The sequence below is a fragment of the Macrobrachium rosenbergii genome, chromosome 47 (assembly GCF_040412425.1).
Source record: "Macrobrachium rosenbergii isolate ZJJX-2024 chromosome 47, ASM4041242v1, whole genome shotgun sequence".
Lineage (NCBI taxonomy): Eukaryota > Metazoa > Arthropoda > Malacostraca > Decapoda > Palaemonidae > Macrobrachium > Macrobrachium rosenbergii.
Window position 1 is genome coordinate 29,516,641 of NC_089787.1, and position 21,483 is coordinate 29,538,123.

General features: G+C 35.0%; 1 protein-coding gene and 1 long non-coding RNA gene across 2 annotated transcripts in view; both read left to right on the forward strand.

Annotated features, from left to right (window-relative positions):
- Positions 1–9,279, forward strand: part of LOC136830713 (uncharacterized) — a 223,278-nt gene extending 213,999 nt beyond the window's left edge. Inside the window, exon 4 of the long non-coding RNA XR_010850725.1 lies at positions 9,215–9,279. This is a non-coding gene — a long non-coding RNA (uncharacterized lncRNA). The remainder of the gene's footprint in view (positions 1–9,214) is intronic.
- Positions 1–21,483, forward strand: part of LOC136830711 (terminal nucleotidyltransferase 5C) — an 826,400-nt gene that overhangs the window by 539,582 nt on the left and 265,335 nt on the right. The gene's annotated exons all lie outside the window — the stretch shown is intronic.

Genomic DNA, 21,483 nt, shown 5'->3' on the forward strand with positions numbered 1-21,483 from the left:
GGACTCTTTTACTAGTTTTCATGTTTCAATATCACAATTAAAAAAATGCGAGGAGGTAGAAAACGAATCCTTTTATAGGTTTTTTTTTTTTTGTTTCTTTTGCATAATTGATGTAAAATTAAAGGAATATAAAGAAGAATTCTTTACCATTTTCTTGTTTCTTAGGATAATGCAACAAGATATCTTTTTCTAATTACATAAGAAGGTAGAGTTGGGCAGACATAGCACTTGGTACACCATTTAACACTGCACATTTTAATGAAAGCAATTAAAATGGCCTTAAAGTATGTTTACTTACAAAATAGAATTAAGTCAAGAATGTTTAATTATTAGTATTTGAGTGCAATGTCGCCAGATTCTATTAAGGTGCATAAGTAAGCGTCTTATTGTTTATTTTTATGCGGATATTGCAATGCACAGTGAGGCGCGGTATGTTATTTCGAAATTTCATCATTACGTTTATTTTAGATGATACAAACGACCAACAACTCACTCTCTGTCTCTCTCTCTCTCTCTCTCTCTCTCTCTCTCTCTCTCTCTCTCTCTCTCTCTCTCTCTCTCTCTCTGAATTAGTTATTTTGTGTCGAGTCATGAAGAGGAAAGTCTCTTGAAAACTTCCTGCTGAGAAGGAGAGAGAGAGAGTGAAAAACATCCCGAAAGTTTTGTCAACACAAGAATCGTGGAATTTGTCAACACGTGACTGTTGACGGGGAATGTTTACACAATTCTGTTTGTCATTCAGAATTCGTTTTGGGAAAAAAATGAAGGAGGGAAAGAAAGAAAAAAATGATAAAACTCAGCCAGCCTCATTTTTTGTGTGCTAACTACACCATTTTTCTGACGTTTGTTTCTTTCCTCGTTTTTAAAGGCCCCCCCCTTGAAAAAAAGCGCCGAAGAACGAAGCTTTTTTTTTTTTTTTTTTTTTTTTTTTTTTTTTACACAAATTTTGAACTGTTTATTTTTGTGAGTTGATTTCCGTATCTTCCCTGAAATGGTAGTAGGAACAGGAAGACTGATTTCTAACCTATTTTTCTTTATTTTATTTTAATGATGCTTATTGCGTGCGTTTTTTTTTTTTTTTTCTTTAACTGAGCTGTTTATTTTTGTGAGCTGATTTCCGTATCTTCCCTGAAATAATAGTGGGAACAGGAAGACTGGTCTCTAACTAATTATTTATTATGTATGATTTTCTCTGCATCAAGTTTTCAGAACTTGAAAGAAGCCGAGACATTTCTTGAAAATTATTTAAATGCAAATGATCTTTCGAATTACTTCTGTAACTGCCTTTCTTTACTGGTATGATTAGTACTTCATGCTACCTTTCATTTATTTATTTATAGCGCAATAATCATTTGCATGTAAGGTTATTTTATTCCAATCTGAGTGTTGATACTCTCACGCCGGTCCAGAAAGGAGAGATGAGCGTAAAGGTTCGTCCACATTTCAGCAAACATGTCATAAACACATCTTGGAAACTTACCGGATACACAACCCAGACAGGTTGAAAACACAACAGCGACCGAAAGTAGAGAACGAACCTGGATAATCGTATGGAGCACTGATCAGAACCACCAAGAAAAAAGTCGTTGACTTGTATTGAAAGTGTTTGTGATATGTGCGCGATAATTTGTTGACGTATGTTAGTGACACGTTTTAACTACAGTGTGGACGCACCCCTAAGGTTCAAGGGCCTGCATTGTTAAAATCAAATAGTAGAACGAGCAGGCGTTATTGGACTTTGCAACAATGTTTAGCAGTCGGTTACAAAAGGCAGTGACCTTTAATATGACCCCAAAAAACGAAGAGGAAACTATTAAAGCATTAAGATTTGTTACTTTAAGGACAAGCTTTTCGTTACCTTGGTGCTCCGCAAGGAGGCAGTTTTAAAGGGCTCCTTATATGTTTTATCATTAACGGTCACGAATGTACAGTTTTAACAACTTGCGTAACAATCTAGTACGCCATTGACAAGGTCAAAAGAACGTGAAGACCCGCATTCCTGAGGAGTTTATTGGCATTTTATGTTTCTTTCCTCTTTATTACCATATGTATGGGGCGTCATCTGCATATTTAGAGGTGAAGAATAATTTGGCCGTCAAGGTAGTTATCACGCGTATTGAACATAAGATGGGTATTACAGACGGTCCGAATTTGTTTGATTCTTCATAGGTTTTTATTTTTTATGTTCGATGTTAACATCCAATTCTGTGGAATAAATCTGGTATGTTTATTTGTCACTGAATAAGTCTGGTATATTTATTATTTAGAGGAACCATGGATACCGTAATTTGTCACGATGTATGCCTTATTAGGCATTACCTGTCAAATCGAAATGTGGGTAACTAATTAGTGGACAGGAAAGTGCGCGACTAATTTAAGGAATATATACCTCTAATTATTTACGGCAAAATTGGGCAGTTAATTTTCCTGACGACTTACAAACCCCCTAATTACCTTGACGATAAATGAATGCTTCATTATCCGGACAATGTATAGATACATAATCACCCGGCAACAGTTGTTTAACAAATGACAAAGGTGAAAATGCGGCCGACTAATAATTACTCAGACGATATATAGGTATCTCATCACCCGGATAAACAAGTGTTTGACAAATCATCCGGACGAAATGTGAATGACTAATTATCATCCGGACGTGAACGCGGATGACTAATTATGCGGGCGTTGTTTTTGGGGATGAATTATGCAACTGGCTGCGGCTGCAATTTCGGCGCTGGGTTCTCTGCAGCTATAACGGACGTTGCCCAAATTTGGGGGGTCCGCGTGACGCTGGGTTCAAGGTGAGGCGGAGTTCGTTCATTTGCCTCTGTTGGTGAGTTGCTTTTTTTGTAGTGGTTTTTTTATCTTGTTTTTTTTTTATTTTAAACAGTAAATGTTTGTTTATATATGATATGTATGTATGTATGTATGTATGTATGTATTTATATATGCCTACAGTATACGTATACGTGAATGTTTCAAAGTCTGTTGTGTTATTTTTCCTTTAAAGCCATTCCTGGTAGGTCACAATTCATTATTGAAATATATATATATATATATATATATATATATATATATACATGTATATATATATATGTATGTATATATATATATATATATATATATATATATATATATATATATATATATAAATTTAGTGAGCTGTAAAACCTGTCAAGATACGAAGCGAGTTTTCCCCATTTGCTTCTGATATATTTGATTAATTTCGTTGTCTGTTACAAAAAAAAAACGGAAAACTAAAATATCTTTTAATTTTCTTGTCTGTGCGAAAATCAGTGAATAAATGAAAGACATAATACAATTAGTTTCGGTTGTGTCGGTCAAAAAAGTAACAAGATCATATGTAACAAAACAACGCATTGCTTCAGTTGTTTTGACACACGAATAAAAGCATAAAACCCATTAATTATTCTTTTTTTATTATTATTTTTTCTCGTCTGGCGGCTCGCTAACCTCCTGGGAGCGTCGCGTACGCTCGCCTTCAATAATTGTTCGGATAATGTCGTCTGGTCTGTGGCTTTTCGTTCAAACTTTGGTATTTTTGCCCACTCTGCGCCTCGCAACTTTAATGAGGCTTTGCGTTTCGGCTGATGAAAGTTGGTTATACTTTACATTTTTGTGATGCAGATTTTTTTTTTTTTTTTTGTAAATTTTTTTTCTTGTGTGTTTTTTTTTTTTTTTTTTTTTTTTACGTGGTCTGTATTCTAAGGAGTTGACTTTCCCGTCACATGTGTTTTGGTTTGGCTTTTTATCATCAATCATGTGCAGTTTTGGTCCGGTATTGTTTTCGTATCGTAAATTAGGTTAGACTACTCTCTTGCAAATTTTTTAAAAATTTTTATGTGTCATTAATTCGAGTAGATTTGACCTTTCTCGTGTTTTGACTGTTTTGACATGTTGGTTTTTTTTTTATCAGTGCAAATCACAATAGCCTATCTTTCTGTCACGTTTATTTTGCTTTATTTTTTATACAATTCCATGAAAATTAGACTACTTTCTTTTGTTTGTTTTGCTTTATATTTAAATCAAAGTCTAAACGAACTTTACAGGTTTTTTTTCTTACTTTAACATTCAATAAAACTGTTTATTACCTTCTTGTCATATATTGAAACCTCATCTCTGCACCTACTTAATATTTTAATCAAAGTCTGAATTGAACTTTACAATTTTTTAGTTCTTTAACATGCAATAAAATTGTAATAAACTTTACCTTCTTACCATATATTTAAACCTCATCTCTGCATCTACTTAATATTTTTATCAAAGTCTGAATCGAACTTTACAGGTTTTTTCGCACTTTAACATACAATAAAACTGTATTTAACATTACCCTCTTGCCATATAGCTAAACTTCATCCCTGTATCACAAAGTAAATAAGAATTCATCCCAGAGGTGTTGAGCGCGACCATATTCAACAGCTGATTGTTCTCAGTAGGAAGCATATGGTCATGCTGCCTTCAGATTGAATTTAGTATCGCCTTCCCTGAGTAATCTTCACAGAAACTCGTTTTCTGGCTTCTTCCAACATTTTGCCACATGTGAAGACGAAAATTGAATTCAAGACTGCACTGAGGTGATGTCTCGTAACGCCAAATACAGTAGATTTAGTTTTATACCCGTAATAAAATTTTTGCTACTTTGTACAATGTTCAGGTGACGTGCTTCCGCGATACCACCTTTGCACGCTCCAAATGGAGCATAGGAATGCTTTTATGTCTTGTATTTATTTTATATTGCTTTTCAATTTTATAATCGAGGAACATGGCAAGGTTTGTGGTCCCTTTTTCATTTTTATTTTGTTTCTTATTTTGTTCAAGACTGTAGCTTTAAACACTGTCAATCTAGGAGCATGCGGAGATTTTTTTTGTATTTTTATTTAATTTTGAAATAAATTTTTTCACAATTCTGGCACTAAAAGCACTCTCAATCAAGCCGAGATATTGAGAAAATTTTTAAGCTGTGCTTGCTTGCTCCCCGAATTTCATGTTTCATTTTTGTTTACCAGTTGCAGATGTGCCCTTTTGAAGACATCACAAATTCGGCCTTTATTTCTGCTCTGTTTACTTGTATCCTGCTCTGCACAGCTAGTGGGGGCTGTATATTTTTTTTTTATTTTGTATATAATCCTACATTTGACTCTCTCTCTCTCTCTCTCTCTCTCTCTCTCTCTCTCTCTCTCTCTCTCTCTCTCTCTCTCTCTCTCTCTCTCTCTCTCTCTCTCTGTAGGTATTGATATCTGATGTGCTTATCTTTCGGTGAAGAATTTCCGTTATACTTGATGGCTTATCAGGCAACCTTGACTTTGACTTCTACATTGACTCCGTGACTGCGATATTAAACTGGTTTGTATCCTAATATGATCAGCGAAGTCGATAACGTTGGATCTGGTCAGTATGTGGTTCGGTTACCACCTACATACCAGACGACGTTCTTAATCAAGCCTTTTGTAAACATCCATAGGAGTACCGATGGGTAGCAGTCTCACTTCATTCTTACATTTCATACATTTTAAAATCGGAAAAACTCTCTCTCTCTCTCTCTCTCTCTCTCTCTCTCTCTCTCTCTCTCTCTCTCTCTATATATATATATATATATATATATATATATATATATATATATATATATATATATATATATATATATATTATATATATATATATATATATATATATATATATATATATATATATATATATATATATATATATATATATATGAGAGATATATAGAAAGAAGAGAGAGAGGAGGGTCTCCACGTTTCTTCATTAATCATATCGAAGAAATCCTAGTTTAAGAGGAGTATGTAATGTTTTACTGTTAAGCCGCCCGTACTTCTAAGTATGCAAATTCTGAGGCAAAAGCCATAATGTCCCAGTGGACCATAATGAAAACATTAGCAGTCTGACCCGATCCCGGGGAATTGGCAAATAAAGACACAAATGTCAAGGTGAGTGAGGTCTTTACAAATGAGAATCACATTTTTTTTTTTTTTTCGGAAGGTCAATTTCACGAGGTCTACCCATTCTCCGATGTTGGCCTAATTTTTCCTGCAGAAATGTGGGTGACAGAAATTTTAGGTTTAAATATTTTAGGGGTTTTGCTTATGAAGGTCAAGATATATACGGATTAGTACGGCATGTCTTTAGCATAGTTTCCTTTAGAATTATTTAAGGTTTTCATTCGTAATTGTTACGATAATCCAGACTTCAAGTGAATATTAAGTGTAATATTAAGGGCTATATATATATATATATATATATATATATATATATATATATATATATTAATTTCACCACATACACAGTTGTTCTGTGCATTAGTAGAATTACTAACAGGACCTCATTCAAACTGGATGGTATCTAGTGGAGATATTTGATACTTGACAATGACGAGGTCCTGTAGTAATATATATATATAATATATATATATATATATATATATATATATATATATATATATATATATATATATATATATATGAGTTTGCTGGCATCTAAGAAAAAGTATACGGCGGTGAACCATACTCATTCTGTAACTGCTGAACCAGAGATGATTTCTTATAATAATAATAATAATGATAGTAATAATAGCAATTATATGGAATAAGTCCTTCTTTCAGGGCAGTGTTATTGAAAACAGTCGCGTTGAAACAGCAATTGTATTCAGTAATAATAATAATAGTAGTGATAAATAATAATCCCATTCGCGCGTCTTATCTGTCAGGAGAGAAGGTGCATTCCGGTCAGTCCTCATCAATATTTATTTAGCACAATGTAAACAAGAGTCCTGCTACCTATCTCTACGAGCAGCTAGGACGCAATACCTTGCAAGGAACCCTTAGCCATCTCCGGCTTCATTGGCCATTCCGACAACACAGCGTAGTCCTCGCTTTTTTACGAGGGCGAGTCCATTTCGAGAGATAAATGTGCCCCGAAGTGGAAGGTATATATCTCCTTTTATTCCTTGTTTGTGAAGGATAGTCGGGTCTCAAAGGGAAAAGGAGAAAGAGAGAGAGAGACTTTAGTTTACTCTGTTTTTGTAAAGGACGGTTTTCTTGTGAGGGATGGGGGCATTGTGTATTGGGAGTGTTGGTTGTTGGTGGGGAGGGGGCGTTCAGGGAAGATTGCTAAGTATTCAAACGCATTTTTATTGATTGGGAAAGAGAGAGAGAGAGATAGAGAGAGAGAGAGAGAGAGGGAATTGCCAGGGTGGGTTGTTACGGGGGGATGGAGGCTGGGAAAATTACTAAGTATTCAAGCACCTTTTTATTGATTGAGTGAGAGAGAGAGAGAGAGAGAGATCTGTCACATTTTAGATGGAAATAGTACTGTAAAAAACGTAACATTCTTAAATAACAAACTTAAAAAAAACCACGAACTTTCCCAGCAAGCATTCAAAGAAGAGACTGCTCATATGGTAATGAAAAAAAAGATGAAGAAAAAGCTGTGACGAAAAGACTTGACAGCTCTGTCTTCTGTTACAGTTATTTGTAAACCTTCTCTGGAGAACAACACCCATTCTCTTCCTAACAGCTGACCGGATGGCCCAGTATACTGTCAAATGCTGTTTCTTTAAGAGTCTTTCTTCGTTGATATGTGTTTTATTTCCCTGACTTTTCAGAGCGTCGTATATAAAATTTTTGTTTAGCACTCATAAAGACTTTGGCTCTATTATGACTTGTGGTAAGAAAAACGTTTTGATCTTTATTTGTTATTATTATTATTATTATTATTATTATTATTATTATTATTATTATTATTATTATTATTACCACCTGACTGATGTTCTATCATACTAGAAATGCGAAAGAGAGAAATTCATTGAATTGTTAAAAAAAATTAAGTGACCCAAAAGTTACTGTTATTATTATTATTATTATTATTATTATTATTATTATTATTATTATTTGACTGATACTTCTATCATACTAGAAATGCGAAAGAGGGAAATTCATTGAATTATTTAAAAAAAAAATAAGTGACCCAAAGGTCACTCAAAAGTTATGGTTGTATGTCGAATCTCAGCGATTTATTTTTATTTTTTATTTTTGTTGATTTTTTTTTATTTTTGGGAGTTTTTTTTAGTTTTTGTTGTCAGTCTAAAAGGCAGAAACGTTTCAGTTCTGGGGCTTTTTTTTTTTATTAGTCTGGGGGGCAAACGATAACAATGCTTCGTCGTGATTGAAAATTCTCTCTCTCTCTCTCTCTCTCTCTCTCTCTCTCTCTCTCTCTCTCTCTCTCTCTCTCTCTCTCTCTCTCTCTCATTTATAGTTATGTATGATATTGGTATATTTCATGACTTATCGAGTACCTGTCGGTTATTTTTTATATTTCTCGGTTGCAGGACATATTACTTTCTTGTGTCAGTACTTCACACAATACCCCTCTCGTTTTCTTTAAAACTATATCCCTAGGCAAATAATTACACACACATGATCCTTTGCAAATTGCGTATATACATTTGTCTCGTTTTACTGGAAAACTGGTTGCATACTTACTTTTACTTCTACCTCAAATTCAAAGCTTCAGTGAAAGTGTTTTGACAATTTCAACCACCCCCACCCACCCTCCCCCTTCGTCTACGTGTTTAGGTAGCATGCCAGCAGGGCCGTGTCATGACAACGCAATTTAGATAACAAGCTGATGTGTCGATTTCTTTAGGTAGGTAGCTTACGCCTTTCCTCTGGGGTAGGCCTCACTTTTATCAACTAACAATTTTTCCTCCTTTTCCTTTTTTTGCTTCGCTAGGAAGTTTTCCTCCTTTCAACTCGTATGCCTTGCTAGATAGAAGTATTAAGCTGTCTCTCGCTCTCTTCTTTACGCCGACCTGTGAAGAAAACTATAGAAGCCACGTAGAAATATAACTCTCATGTTTTTTTCGCGGGTAATTTTACCAACATTTTTATTGTGCATTGTGGTCCATCTTTATTTTTGCCATTTGTAATTTTGTTATGACTTTTTACTCTCGAGTCTGTTACGTTTTTCAGCTCATTGTACGAAAGCTTGCGAAGCGGAGATATCGTTTTTCACGTGTTATGGGAAGTGTTTACCTTATAAGTTGATGATAATAATTATTACACTGATAAAATAAAATATCGGATTTATTAATTTTAATTGTGCCAAGTAAAAAATGCTTTCATGCATTATTCCAACCCTTAACATCCTATTGATAACGTAATTTTTTCGTTTCTAGGTAAGTGGTGTACTCGACACTCTCATTCGCTAATCAGCAAAGGAAAAAAATACGATGAAAAGGTAAGGAAAATGATAGAGATGTTACTACGACCCCTAAATCCTTTTGTACAGCATTTACATATTTCTGCCCACTTTCGTTTTACTTTGTTTTCTGCCCTGTTGTTATTGGTTTAGCATCTTTCAGATTTTTTATTTTTGTTTATTTTTTGTTGACTCGGAGTTTCGTCACTTTCCAGATGGTTTGTTGCTTTGATGTTTTACGGATGACTTCTTCAATTGTTTTTTGTATGTTCGAGTTGCTCTTTCTTCGTTGTTTTAAATGTTTTCAGATGTATCATTAATATGGTGTAACAGTTCAGACACCATTTGATAATGTTCAATTACAGTGTTTCCAGATGATGTTTTTAGTATTGTGTTTGCATTCGAATCGTTTATTAACGTTGTGTTACAGTAATCTTTCATGTCAGTGAGTTTCGAATTGTTTTGGCATCTTCAGTGCCCTAGGTCGTTTATGACCTTGGGGAAACCCGAATATTCTATGAAGAAAGCAAAACTAAGAATCTCTAATTATCACAAAAAAACGAAGAATATATTATCATCATTAAAAACCAGCCGGGTTAATATCCCAATATAACAGCTTCCTCGATTTTCTTTTGATAATTTTATTCATAATCCACCCAAGAAATATGAACGGATTTGTTCCGTTCTGGAAAATTCTACGAAACTTTAAGAAATACTTTCTCCGCCCCCTTTTACATAAACTCGAAACGTTTGGTATTTATGAAAAAACTTTACTTTTCAACTCTTACAGGGACAGACTCTGAATATATAATAGATGACCATTCCCGTACAAAGCTAAACCAGCCTCGTCTGCAAGGAAAACTTTTTCAACATCTCATAAGTTTGTTAGTTAGATTTGTAGGTTTTCCAAACCTCAGCTTTGGCGTCTTAAATCCTCTACTCTGTGTTTCTAAAGTCTACAAGTATAGAAAACATGGCTTGTGCCTGTGAATGGTAAAAGGCTAGCAAATTATGCTAATGCTCCTTAACCTGTTAAAGCTACTGCGCAACATGCAATCACCTGGGTGTCCTTTTGTAGACCAGGCCTGGAGGAAAAGTGGAAAGGCAGGGGCAAGGAAAGACCGCGCGCAGACAACCTTGACGGAAATCATAGAAGATGGGACAGGTTAGACGCCCTTAAAAACGGAGAGATTATGGAAATCAGGATTGGCATAGATTGGAAAAGCATTGCTGGAATTTTTTTTTATTCATCACGAAAATATTAACAGGGAAATTATGGGAATTAAGGCTGTCATAGATTGACGGAGCATTACTGGACATTTGTTTATTTATTTTAATTCATCGCGGGAAGCTTAATGGAGGAATTGTAGTAATTAGGCTGTCATGGATTGACGGAGCATTACTGAACTTTTTTTTTTTTAATTCACGAGAATCTCGACATAGAAATTATGGAAATGAATGCTTTCATGGATTGGTGGAGTATCATTGGATATTTGTTTATTTTTTAATTTATCACGAGTATCTTAAGAGAGAGATTATGGAAATTAGGACTGGCATAGATTGAAAAAGCATTACTCGAAATTTTTTTTAATATATCACGAAAATATTAACAAAGAAATTTTGTAAATCAAGACCGTCATATATTGAAGGAGCAATACTGGCCATTTTTTCTTTAATAGATCATGAAAATCATAACGAGATTTCCTCTTGTTGGCTCGAAAGAATCGTCGTCTGGTTAACCTGAGAGCCACTTAAGGTACGAGACCCTTTAAGGGCTGATGACATTGCGGTTTTTTTTTTTTTTTTTTTTTAAATCCCGATTCTCGATGAAAAGAGCTGCTATTTTTGCCCGTGTGTGAACAATCACTTTTTAAGGAGTCAAAAGCTCCTGCTGCTCTTCCGAAGGACTTCTTCCCGTGGGAGACGCTACTTTAAAACTGGGTCGTTAGCGAAGTTACATTTTGCTGTTCTTCACGAAGCGGCGCGAGAGAAATTTGTTTGATGTTGCATCTTGATTTCTTTTTCCGTCTCTGTAATACGTGTTTGGTTCTTGTCTCCCAGCGAGACATTATATATATATATATATATATATATATATATATATATATATATATATATATATATATATATATATATATATTTTTATTCCTGTCTACCAGAATTCGCTATCTTCTTCTTAGTTCTTTTGTGGCATATTCCACTCTTTGTTTCTTAAACCACACATCCTATATATTTTTTAGAACATTTGCTACTTTTGTTTCAAAAGGTTGTATCCTTGCCGTTGATAAGAATACTTATAATTATTGTTTCATGAAGTTCATATCCTTACCATTCTCAAAGTACATACTTTTCATTTCTAAAGGTGCAAAAACTATTCACATACTATTCCTTTCTTAAGATATATAACCTCTTTCTCCACATCGATACATATTCTGTAGCTCCGGAAATTGTCGTAATTTAACCTGACCATATGCCAGCACGGGATCTTGCTCCGGGGCAGCGGTAATGATATTACCACATCTTCCCTACAGTAAATGATCTCATTTGTTAGATTGGGTCCTCCCGTTTCCCCTGTTGTGTATTGATCGTGTTTCTTTTTTTACTTATCTGCGATATACATTACATCTTCCACTTTTCCTTCATCATATCGAGTTATTACCCTCTCCCGTTTTCTATCTATCCCGTTTTCACTCTGTGTTGGTGTCCTTATTCCATATATATAGTTTTTCTTGGTTACTTTATTCCCATCTACATATATCGTATTACATCCCAACTGGACATTTATATATTGTATTTCTTTCCAGGGATATACTGTATTTTTACATAGATCTCGTGTCCTCGTTTTTCCATTGATAAATATGTTCTTAATTACCTCCTTACAATAGCAAAAACTTTTTTTTCCTGAAATATAATTCTTTTTTTCCCACGGACTTAACAGACGTAAACTAAACATCGCACCGCTCAGCCATCGAACCCATTAGGGCATGTGAGATCAACATGTCCCTAATTTATATCATATGACATGGGTACTGTTTATCTTATGCAATATATCCTGTTATTTCTTTCTAAAGATATATCGTATATCCCATATCTCCCCCTAAAAAAAAAGGAATACTTTCCCTTTCATCCTCCCGCCACAGCAGTAAATGAAAGAGAGAGAGAGAGAGAGAGAGAGAGAGAGTGAGAGTGAGTGAGTGTGTGTGTTCTTCCATCATACCAGGCGAGCACTCTCCCATAGACTTGCTAATGACGGGCCGCCCACGCCCGTGACGTCACACCCACTTGATTTTGCATTCGTTTGAAAGCCGGACATCAACGCCCACGCTTCCTTTTGGGTCGAGATGAACGCTTATTATCGTTAGTTTTTCATAAAGTTTCGTCTTGCTTGTTATTTTAGGCCGCTCAACTTCCAAAACGGAAAATCTGAATATTCAATATTTTTCGTTTAAACTTTATATTTCTTCATTCTGGCTTTTCAGTGGTGACCTTCATGTGTATTTAATACATTAAAATCGTAATAAAACATTTATTTATCAATGAGTTTATATCAGATCATTAATTTTGGTTTTCCCGGAGAGGTAATTAATTATATATCATTTATTTTTTATGATTTCCGATCAAGTTTTGGGATTTTAGTTCTGCTTAGATATCAACGTATTACACTCGAGTATGTGATTTTTTTTTCTTAGTTTTCAACGTAAAATATAGATTTTAAAAGTAAATTTTATTTAAATTTTCCATTTTCCAATTCCTATTTTGCAGGTATGACTTTGTTCTGAATTATATACAATAAAATCATAAAAGTTTAGGTAAATCACTACCTTATTTTTACTCAAGTTTTGATTTTTTAGTTCTGCCTGGATATTAACATATTACACTCAAGCTTATGATTTTTAATTTTACCTTTTAACGTGAAATTAGTTATGGAAAACATGGTATAGAGTTATTAAACATGTATTTTGCTCATTTTCGAATTTAGGTGTTATTAAATGTTTTAGGTGACGTATCAAAATTCTCAGAAAAAAAATTTTTTTTCCACCTGTCTCGTATACACTTCATTTACACATAATACTATTTGTAACGCTAATATATTATTGGAACAATTGATGCTTATTTTATTTTCACCTGTCTTGTGTACACTTCATTTACACATAATATTATTTGTAACGCTACAATAATATATTATTTGAACAATTAATGCACATTTTACGCTTTAGTATTTAAACGCATCGTGCGAATAATTGGCTGAACGTTTTAAGATAACTTCACGCTAACAAGGCAATTAGGTCATGATTGTGATGCATTGCCTTCTGGAAGTCATTAACAGCAGAGTCAGCCTTGAGGTCCTGCTCGAACCTGATTAAGATTTTACTTTTTTTTGTGGATTTTATTGTTGAGGCCAAATCATATGATGTGTCCAGATTAGTAAAAGTGATGTCTTCTCTCCTAGCTTGATACGTCCGAGGAATTGCTTCTGATTAAGATTTTTTTTTTTTTTTGCTGAGGTGTTGTAAATACTTTTATATACACACACATATGTGTGTGTGCTTATGTATGTATTCATGTATGTATGTATAAATGTATAATCTCCCGTATGTACAGTACGTGAGTCCTCGTTACTGTAGCCTTCAAGTTGGGTTAGATTTTTAAAAATGAACATTTGTTTGCAGGCAAATGCAAAGCCGGCCATACTTGCACACACACATACACACATTCATATATATATATATATATATATATATATATATATATATATATATATATATATATATATATATATATATATATATTATATATGCATATATATACTGTATATATATATATATATATACATATACATTCATTCATTCCTTGACAGGTTATCTCGTGCACAAAACCAAAATGGAGAAATACAAAATTACAAAATATCAGGCACACATCATCATTCAAATCCACGCGTTTCGACTGATAACCAATTACTCCGCATGATGAGGCCTGTGATTGTATTATTGAAGGGCAGAGTTTTGCAGATATGCAGTAGAAGTGTTTTTTTTTTTTTTTGAGAGCTGTGGATAAAAGGTATATGTGTATATATATATATATATATATATATATATATATATATATATATATATATATATATACATAGATATATATATTTATATTTATTATATATATACATATACAGTATATATATAATACATACATATTTATGTATTATATATATGTGTATATAATACATATATGTATATATGTATGTATATGTATATATATATATATATATATATATATATATATATATATATATATATATATATACAGTATAATATGAATTTTTATCACATTACCGTTATATTTTATATGCACAGTACACAGATGTTAAGTTGAAAATGTCGTTTAATATCCACTTAGACATTTGTAGCTTAATAATTATGTATATTATATTAATAGTTTTTTTAGGAAATATATTTTATTTCGATAGTTAAAACTGAATTGCATTCAAGTTAAATCATGGATAGTTTCTGATTTTTATGAAAGTATTTGTAGGAGATTGATTTATTGAATGTATGTATTACAGAAAGTTGTGTTGTTTGTGAGAATTGAATTCTCATATGGTAGAAATTGTTCCTATCTTATCCATATTTTTGTGATTTAAATTTGGTTCGTAGGATACTGTATTACATTCATTTTATTAAACTTCTCACCTTCGTAAGAGATTCTATTTGCATAGGAGTAAAGAGAAGGATATAAAATTGACCTTGATGGAGTTTAATTCCCGTGTTAAGTAATCCCGTTTTTTTTTATTGACGTCAGGTGAGTTTATGTTAAGTCATTCAGTCACCAAATTATTTTTTTATCAATTTTCTGAAGTCAGGTGATTTTTATCTTATGATTACCCACATTTCAGCCAGAATTTAAAATGTTATTTTTATAGTAACACACACACACACATATATATATATATATATATATATATATATATATATATATATATATATATATATATATATATATATATATATATATATATATATATATATACACACACACATATATATGTGTGTGTGTACTCCTGAACATATCGAAATAGTGGAGGATATGAATTTATTAATTTGCCCTTATTCTGGAAAAATCATAACTTTTAACGTCGAAAAAATCTGTATAACGAAATTTTTCTGCCATTGTTTGACATGCGAAAATTACGCAAACAGATTCATTGCGTGGCATTCGAAAATGCTCCCTATGAAGTAAATTATTTGTCACGTATTGCCTTGTCACGGTGTCATGACAAAAGTTTAACTTCTGTGTAGCACGAGTGGATATTTTGCAGTGAAATAACACCTTAAGCTCAGTCAGCCATCGGCGAATTCCACATAAAATTAGTATATTTGTTAATCTTTGTTTTTTTACAATTACTGTATCATTTCTCTTTCGTGTTCTAATCCCGTGCCTCGGTCGGTCGAATATATTAGTAGGGATTGGTAAAATACCTGTATCGTTTTCTTTTCATGTTCTAATCCTGCATTGCAATCGATCGTACAGATTAGTAGGGATTGGTATAATACCTGTGTTTCCACCCAAGTCTAGACAGACGGGCCCTTTGAATCTTATAACCTTCATGTCTTATCATGGGGCTTGAGACAGGTATTTAAAAACCGAACGCGTATTGCCCAGATAAGATTGATCCCTTGATAATGGCTTCTCTCGTAATCTGTCTCTTGAACAAAGTGATAAAGTGTGACTCACATGCAATGCAACTCTCTCTCTCTCTCTCTCTCTCTCTCTCTCTCTCTCTCTCTCTCTCTCTCTCTCTCAATTTATTTTGCCAATAACTCATGTGTTTTAGGTAAGGCAGGTCATTAGTTCAGTGCTTGAGTAAAGCACTATTGCCTTCACCGTGACCGATAAATCGTGATTTACTTTAGATAATAAATTTATTTTCTTTGATGTATTTGTCTGCAGCGAAAAATTGCGAGAATTCTGTAATTCAGTCAGTTAGTTTAAAAATCATGATGCAAAAGTTTCAACTAGTTCGGTTCAGTAATTCATTAGGTAGCGATGGGGTATAATCTAAAATAAGCACATTGATTCAGGTAGGAATTAGTATCTGGGAATTCTGTAAAAGAGTATATTGTTATGGAATTCTGTACAAGAATGTTATGTAGGAGTTCTATAAAAGAAATATATTATGGAATTCTATACAATAAATCGTTATGTAATTCTGTACAGGAATATATTATTATACTGAACTTATTTTCCTCTCTTCAAGACTGCAAAATTCCCTTCTGAGGACCTGACCCTTAGTTATCTTAGGATCCCATCACTCTCGTATTTATCCTTGCTGTGGCCAGCGATACACTTTCCTTGAGCACGCACAGCTCGAGATTTGGGCGTCCCGCCCTCTCCAGGTACCTCCTGAGGTCCTCTGAAATTACCTCTCGTGCTTCCAGGAGTATAGGTACCACTTTCACAGCAGCTTGCCATAGTCCAGTTTCTGTATTTTCTTTTTTTTTATTGTTAAGTCTTTGTGTCTCTATAGTTTGGGTTCATCTGTCAGAGATACATTTTAGGTTTCTTTCTTTATCAGGATTAGGTTTGGTCTTCAAGTCTGTGTCATGGGGCATTCCTAACATCGTACCCCCAGGGTACCTTGATTTTTCGATTTCCACCTCTTTTTGGGGTATATGGTGGCTAGTTTTCTTTTCTGGTTTTCCAGTGCAAGTTTTTGGTGACTGTGTCATGCCTTCTTTTACATTCATTTTGAGCTAATGCTGGGCATTTCTTCTTCTTCATTTTTCTTCTTCTTCTTCTTCTTCTTATTATTATTATTATTATTATTATTATTATTATTATTATTATTATTATTATTATTATTATTATTATTATTATTATTATTATTATTGTTGTTGTTGTGCATACATGCCTTACATATTTCCATACAGTAGTGTCCTTATGCATTAGAAGGAAAGAAAACAAGATGTTGGCTGTAATATTTTATAAATATGCACCCTCAATAACAATTGGGAATATTGGTCTGAATTTCCTGTTCGATAAAATAAAAAAAAAAAAAAGATGGAGTGGCACGTTTGAAATCATAATCACCATCGTTTATCATTTCTCTCTCTCTCTCTCTCTCTCTCTCTCTCTCTCTCTCTCTCTCTCTCTCTCTCTCTCTCTCTCAGCAGATTTATTGCGAAATCAGGGAGATTTATTTTTAAGGTCAGGAGTCAGTTTAAACAAGATATATACACCGTTAGTTATTCTTTTTTTTTGACGCGCAGAAAGTGCAATAACGTTCACTGCTTTTTTTTAAATATTGCATTTATTTTGCAGTTCACGTCACTCTTATTTTAGACAACCTACAATATCTTGATGAAAACGAATGTATTTGCAAAAATCGTTTACTTAACTTTGATAAAAACTGTTCAAATTTAAAATGCCAGTAAAAAATAAACCATTCTCAACTGTAGAAGAAATAGAAGGATGAATTATGAAAAAAAGCCACACTCAGTGTAAGAATTAAGACTCAAATCTGAGAAATATCCAACTTAAAACATTAGAAAAAAAATATCAAAAGGGTCTCGAATAAAAAAAAAAAAAGGCCTTACTATTCGAAAAACGTACCGGTTGTCAAATACAAACCCCTAACATAACTGCAAAAAAAAAAGCCTATCATAGAAAAAAAAACACTCTCAGTACGGTGAGGAAAGCAATCTCTTGCAGCAGTCATTATTACCAGACGGTAATCTTTTAATCTCTTTTTAACAGTATCGTGAGTGTAGGAGTAAAAGTCCTTTGAAGTGGACTTCCCGAAAACAGTAAAAGTCCTATGAAGTGGACTTCCCAAAAACAGTAAAAGTCCTATGAAGTGGACTTCCCGAAAACAGTGAAATCGGAGCGGATTCTGGCGTCCAGAGAGCTGTTGCTTGCGCATGCGATTATTTTTAGTTCTTTGTTCTTTGTGGAGCGTAATCAACAGTCTTCGGTTGCCTTGCAAGGGAAGTATCCCCTTCACCCTTCAGTGTCATCAGATGAGTCTGTTTGGAGAGTCTGCATTAGAGTCGGCATGGAGAGCCTACATGAGAGTCTACATGGAGAGCCTATGTGAGAATCTACATAGAGAGTCTGCATGGAGAGCCTATGCGAGAGTCTACATGAGAGTCTGCATGGAGTCTACATGGAGAGCCTATGCGAGAGTCTACATGGAGAGTCTGCATGAGAGTCTGCATGGAGTCTACATGGAGAGTCTACATGAGAGTCTGCATGGGTCTACATGGAGAGCCTATGCGAGAGTGCATGAGGAGTCTACTTGGAGAGTTTACATGAGAATCTACATTGAGAGTCTACATTAAGTGTACATTGCAGAGTTTGCTACATGGAGAGTGTACACGAAGAGTCTGCATAGAGTCTACATGAAGCCTGCATGGAGAGTACATTAGAGCCTGCATGAATTTGATATTGACAACCCACACGATGACGTGATAAAAGCTACTCAAAACACCCAAGTGTGGTTGGTCTTGTGGATGTGGCGGTGGATCTCAATAAGGCCTGAGAGCCAGCGGGTTGTAAGATGCTTCACAGGGCTCCAAAACAGGTGAGATGAGGTGGGGGGGTAGGTGTCTGGTGCGAGCGGTAATGTTATTCCCAACGAGGCCAGAGTAAGTTACGACAACCACCCTCGGAGTAATAATCCACAGGATTCAATTCCACATTTATCTCCTATCTTCCGAAGGGAAAGTTAACCCAAACGGTATCCTCGGGAGGGGCTTGTCCGTGTAAAGGACGACAACCTTCCTCCCAAACAGCATCCTCAGGAGGGGCTTGTCCGTGTAAAGGACGACAACCTCCCTCCGCCGGGCGGGCGTCTGCAGGAATCCAACAGCGTCCGGTCCGAGAAGAAGAAGAAGAATGTTAAGGTCAGGTCTGATGAAACTGCCCTTGGCGTTAATGGCCAGGTAATGACTGGGTTCTTAACCGTAAATGTTATCCGCTTTGTTTGCAGGTGTTGATAGAAGGGACGTTGGCTGGGTTTTCTTGGAGAATGGGATGAAATGTTAATGATCATTTAGCGCAGAATGGGAAGGCAATCATTTGAAGCGTTGTAACGATAATTTAAACGAATTTTGTGATGGATACTTCGTTTTCGAAAGATTTAATGCAGCTTTTTGGAGGTACGTGTCAAGAACTTTCCATGGAATGGAGTGGAATACAAGATTTAGGCCAAAGGCCAAGCGGTGGGACCTATGAGGTCATTTAGCGCTGAAGGGGAAATTGAGAGTAAAAAAGTTTTAAAGGTGTAGTAGGAGGAAACCCTCGCATTTGCACTAAGAAACAGTTATTAGGAGAGGGTGAAAAGAAAGATGGAAGAAAGAGAATATGAACGAAGGCACAGTAAAAGGAATGAAAGGGTTTGCAGCTGTGAGCCGAAGGGACGCTGAAAAGAACCTGAAGTAATGCTTACAATACACTGCGTGAGGAGCACTGACGGCACTACTCCCCTTCGGGGAAGAACATTCTATGGGTCAGTTGGACAAGATTTGATCAAAGTCGATAGAAAAACCAGTGAAAAGAAAGAAGAAAAAAAAAAGCTAGGTGTCTATAGGTTAGAGAAAAACAGAAGTGAGGAAAAAACTTCCTCAGCTCTGCAGTAGTTTGCAATTATAAATAATTGTCGAACGCAGATCATAAAGTTTTTCGTGAGCCAAATTAGCGTCTTGCTCAAGATAATTAACGTCCTTTAAGAATAAAAATAATGTCTTTGTATTTTACAATTAAGACAGTATATTTCTTTACGGGGCATTTCGTTCAGTCTCCCCACATTACGCAAGATCATTACGGATTCATTTCTCTTCGTAATTTATGTCATTGGCCCGTAATGTTGGTCAGGTGTCAAGTATATGTAAATAAACGTTACGTGTGTCATGGGTTTTACTTTCAGGTTGAAATTTGCATATAACCTGAGACCACTTCCAAAACATTGGCATAGTTCTTCTCTCTCTCTCTCTCTCTCTCTCTCTCTCTCTCTCTCTCTCTCTCTCTTGTAATACACACGGTTTTGCTTTTGTTTTATGCGTTGGCGTGTGTGGGGGGCGAAAGTTTTCTTTCGTAACACGCGTGTGTGATTTGCGTGTGCATCCTTTTCAGCGTTTGAAGTTTGCGTGGATTGTTTGAGTGTGCTAAAGAAATTTTATGTGATGACCACTTTGAAATAAATTGCGTTCCTGGATATTCATGAGCAAATTGTGCTTCTTGACACTCCTTTGAGAGGGCATAAACAAATGTCATTCGTATACCAGCACATGAATCCCCAATATATGCACTCACGCACGCTATATGCGTGCAATTGCTTGACTGCAAGAAAAACCTTTCTCCCTTCCACGGCTCGCCCGATGTCCAATTTATCTGGGTGTGTTATGAAATGCGTTTCCTCTTCATAAAACGCGGACAAGTGCGCTTTATTTTTCTCTGCATGTGTATCAATACATTTAAATATTTAAACGCCTTTCATTTATTAATGTATTCTGTGTGCGTGTGTATTAAAGATTTTAATGTTTCACTGAACGCACATAAATGCGACTGTAATTTATTTTCACGTTTATTGTTCGAGAACATTTTCGTCAGTAATGCAGACACTTGAGTATGTGCGTGTTTAAAAAGTATTTATATTTCTTATTGTAAACTCTTGGGCGTTTTTTTTAGTGTGTTTGTGTTGAGAAGTGTTTCTTTTGCGTAACACACGCACGAATGTATTTTATGTGTGTGTTTGTGTGTGTTAAAAGCAATTTTACTTTGGGTGTGTGTTGAGAGACTTCATGAAACTCATGCATGCATACATTATATATACACACACTCGTACGCCTGTGGTCTGGTGTGTGCTTGTGTTGAAATACGCGCTGCCGTAACTAACGTTCAATACGAGACCATTACGTGTTTGTGCATGTTTGCGAGCTCACCTGCTTGCTTGCATGCTTGCACGCGCGAACGAACGGAATTCGTCCCTCTTTCATAATGCAGTCATGCATGCATGTGTGCGTGCGCGCGCGTCGTAAAACCTGGCAAGAAAGAAGTAATGCCCCGGCGGTTTGCAAAGCGACTTTGCGTTCCGCCTTCATTACCGAAGCCATCCTCCTGTCTCCCTGCATTTCATTTTCCCCCTTATTTCTTTTCCCCCTTCGCTCATGCATATGCATCGCGTTTCTTAGGAACCTCTCTCTCTCTCTCTCTCTCTCTCTCTGTCAGACGTCTGTTTGGAAATTCGGAATTTTT